Source organism: Protopterus annectens, chromosome 10.part0 (genome assembly GCF_019279795.1).
Source record: "Protopterus annectens isolate FY-2018-M chromosome 10.part0, PAN1.0, whole genome shotgun sequence".
Lineage (NCBI taxonomy): Eukaryota > Metazoa > Chordata > Ceratodontiformes > Protopteridae > Protopterus > Protopterus annectens.
In genome coordinates this window covers 344,722,957-344,727,462 of record NC_056744.1, presented here as the reverse complement: position 1 = coordinate 344,727,462, position 4,506 = coordinate 344,722,957, and positions in this window count along the sequence as shown.

The following is a 4,506-nucleotide window of genomic DNA, read 5'->3' as shown; positions in this document are numbered from 1 at the left end:
CACACAGACCTCTTTAAGGATGTCTGTAAGTCATTATCCACACAGACCTCTTTAAGGACGTCTGTAAGTCATTATCCACACAAACCTCTTTAAGGACATCTGTAAGTCATTATCCACACAAACCTCTTTAAGGACATCTGTAAGTCATTATCCACACAAACCTCTTTACGGACATCTCTAAGTCATTATCCAAACAAACCTCTTTAAGGACATCTGTAAGTCATTATCCACACAGACCTCTTTAAGGACGTCTGTAAGTCATTATCCATGGTCTTGTCAAACTCATCCCACACTTGGGCCTTTTTTTTGGTGACTGCTGTACCTGCTGCTTTCCTGGATCATCAGTCCCCCCCCCCCCCCGTCAAATCTTAAAACCTCTCTGACATCCTTGCAAGAAGACCTCCTTCTTTAATAGGTTCATAGGTTCATAGGTTTATACTAGGCTATCTGCCCTAAGGCATTTATAAGCCTAGCCCAAAGTTATGTGGCTTGCGCCACTCCTTATGTTAGAAATAATGTGCCCATTAGTTTGTTGTGCCTCTGTCCAGCAGTGACACAGAGATGATTCCCGGGATAAACCTACGATCTCCCATCCACCGGTCAAGATTTCTCTTGAACAGAGCCAGCGAGGTGCTCTGCCTCACATGGACCGGGATTTTTTTCCACAGCATGGGGAGTCTCTGGGTGATAAATCTATCCCTCCAGCACATCCTATTTATATCCGTGCTAAGGTTTAAGTCACTTGCTCTAGTGGTTCTGGTGGATTTGGATTTTTTGAGGAGTAGCATGTCCATTAATTCCGGGTTGGTCATGGCCTTGTATGTCAGGCACAGGTCACCTCTGAGCAGATGGTATGCAACTGAATAGAGTTGGAGTTTATTCAGTCTGGCAGTATATGACAGGTTTTGGAGTCCCTTTATCCTTTTGGTGAGGAACATTTGGGGTCTCTCCAATTGCTGAAGGTGTCGGGTGAGATACATCCCGAATGGGGCATTGTACTCGATCATTGGTCTGATAAGTGAAGAGTACAGGGGAACAATGACCTCACTTGATCTGGATGTGAATCCCTTCATGATCAGATGGGCAATGTAGAAGGTCTTTCGAACCACTTTAGCAACGTGAGTGTCAAATGAGAGGCCACTGTCAACCTGGATACCCAGGTCCCTGACAACCTCTTCTGTGCTTAGTGGGTTGCCACCTATATGGTAGCTTGGGGTTACCTTGTTTTCCGAAGGGTATGACCATACACTTTTTGCATTTAACTTCAGGCCATGGCTCTGGCACCAGCTATCAGTTTCCATGAGACCCTCTGAAGGATGTCTGTGTCCGATGTACTATCCACTATGGCACCCAGTTTGCAGTCATCCATAAACTTTGTCAGCCATAGTCCTCCTATGTTTGCCTGTACGTCTGAGAAGTAGATGCCGAACAATAGGGGCCAAGGACTGAGCCCTGTGGGACACCACTTGTAACCGGCTTGGAGTCTGACATGGCTCCAGCAACTCTAACCCTGTGGGTTCTGTCCTTTAGCCAGTTTGCAACCCATCTTGTGACATATGGGTTTACATTTAAGCTGGTAAGTTTCTCTATGATACCCGAGTGGGGTATTGTGTCGAAAGCATTTGCAAGGTCAAGGTAGGCTGTATGGACTGCCTTTCCCTCATCAATGGCCTTGGTAACTGTTTCGAAGAAGTCGACCAGGTTCAAAAGGCAAGTTCTGCCCTTGACAAAGCCAAACTGGGTTGGGTCCAAGGTCTGCAAGTCCCCTATGTCCTTGTTTATGAGTTCCATTATGATCCTCTCCATAGCTTTGCAGACCAGGCTTGTTAAGCTTATGGGGTGGTAATTACCAGGGTCCGTAGAGGCACCACCTTTGTGGAGTGGGACCACAGCTGCCGTACGCCACTCCTTGGGCACATATCCTGTGGTAAGGCTAAGATTAAACAGCTGCCTTATGTGCGGGTTTAGTTCTTCATTGAGTTCATGTAGCACACAGCCGGGGACAACATCCGGTCCCATTGATGCTGTGTTTTTAGCTTTAGAGAGCAGCTTTCACCTGCGCATTTGAGATGTCTGGGAGGCTACACTCTGTTGGGATAGTTATCTCTCCTTTTGGGGAGAGGGGTGAAGTTTGCACTGAACCTGTCTGCCAGTATGTTGGCAATGTCTGTGGGCTCAGTGATTTTTGTATCATTTTGGACTAATTCTGAGCATATATGGGAGTTTCCACCCAGGTTTCTGACATAGCTGAAGAAGGCCTTATGATTGTCTTTTGAATCTATGGCAATTTTTTTCTCAAAGTTGGCCTTTGATGATTTTATGAGGGATCGTAGTTTCTTGCTAGTACTGATCAAAGATGCCTTCCCTTTTTGGGATTTTGCTCTATCATGTAATAGATTTCTCCTCTTATTGTAAAGTTTGTTTATGGCTGGGGTCCACCAGACTAGACGTTTGCCCTTGGTGGAAAGAGTCTTGGTTTTATTTGGGATTGCCTGATCCATGCAGTCCTGAAGGTGTTCATAGAAGGCATTTGTAAGGGCTTCCGCAGCTTGGGTTGTGGTTTCCATTGGCTCGGGGGCCTTGAAGGATACCACACCAGTCTTGAGTAGTGTGAAGTTTGCTTTAGAGAAGTTCCCTCATGCCTTGTATCCACCAACAGTTACTGTAGTTACTAGCATGACAATCACTGACCACCTTTTAGCCACAGCTCCTGACATGAGCAGTGCCCATTCAAAATCCCAGACTTCCCTAGGCATACAGAAGAAACTTTTCTGGAGGTGGGAGTTAAAACTATCCCAAAAAGAAGCACTGGTTAAGTGTTCCTAGTGCACCCTAAAACACATTTGGGTTTCCTGGGTCTCTCCAAATATTGACTTGGCTATCTGGCCTGACTTGCCACCAAATTATGGTTAGTTGACAACTCAGTACTTCTGCTGACCAGACAGCTTCTTTAGCATAGAGATCTCAACTTGACTATCACCAAGGCAATCTGAACACCTGGGGTTAAATTAAGTTTTTCCTTTGATTTGTATATTAAAAATGAAGTCAATGATGGTTTAAGATCAAAATAATGTTTAAAATTGTATATTTTCTATATGTTTTTGTATTTCTAATTTTTATATGTTTGCTGCCTACAATATTTTATGTATATGTTATAGTAATTAAGTACTAGCTATATTTAGTGGTCGTAATATATTTTGTTTTGCTTTTATGTGTTAATGTTAAAGAAGGTCCTGCCATAACTCTCAACTGTACAGGTTTTCCCAGAAGGTCCAGACTTTTCCCCATATATTTGGTGTGTTCCTCCTACAATCTGTCCCTTTCTGTCAAATATCTGAGGACTGAGTAAATGTGAATATTTTAGATTATTTTTTTTTAAGATTCCACACATAAAAATTAAAACTAATGCAAAACCTATTATTCTATCAACTTTCTAAGTTTTTAAGGACAATATTTAAAATGTCTGTCTTTTTTAGGCCCCATAATTTTTTTTTTTGCTAAGGATTTTTTTGAGTAGCTGCTGGCACTTTAAATAGGTTTGAAATGATGTAACAGTCACATGGTTAAACAAGGTTTTAAAATGAGGACTTGGAGAATGTTCTGAAGTCCTGTTTCACATAAGGAATGAAAGCACTTAACCATGAGTTTATTTGTGTGTGTTTTTAATAAGTTATGTGTGGAGTGGTGCAGTTTTTGCCCCTGTGGTTATTGTACATGAGCGTGACATGTTAGCAGCCCCCTAGAGCATTTTTTATGTGGTTATCAGTGTTTGTAGGTGTAAAGTGATGAACGTGTGGTTCCTGGTTCATTTACTGAACACCTACTGGGTCTGGCTGGGGATGGAGAGGAGTGAAGGGGCTATACCTGCTCACCTCTCTCAGTGGGAGGAGTAGGGTGCATAGTAAATGTGTGAGGCCCACAATGTGCATTCATTTCTCCACTGGAGATCATACAAATGTGCCAGATGTACTTTTCTGGATTCATGTTGAGGTACCAAAGGTAATTTCAGCGAACAGAAACAAATCGAAAACCATTCACTGAAAGTACCTTTGATGAACATTGAACCAATTTTTGTTTTACAGGAGAGCATGGGGGACACCTCCCACATCCCCTGGACTTATATATAACAACTTCAAGGTCACACAACTGGAGATAAAAAGGCAAATTTCACTGTTGGCAATAGTAGTTTCAGTGAATAGTACTTGTTCTTTTAGCATTCGCTAAAACTACCCTTGTCAAAGTGACATGTTCCACTTATTCCAGGATGCAAGGTTGTGCTGGCCTCATGTCACTCACAGAGATGAGTGACAGTCCCATGCAGTGCCTGATATATGCCCACTGAGTTCACCAGTCATGTGTAGGGTGTTGGAGATATATACAGAAAATACCTCCACATGCAACAACTGATAACTGCAGGTGACCTGATCTCTCTCTCTTACTTCCCCTCCTCTAGATTCCACAATTTGGAGGTGACCTGATCTCTCTCTTACTTCCCCTTCTCTAGAT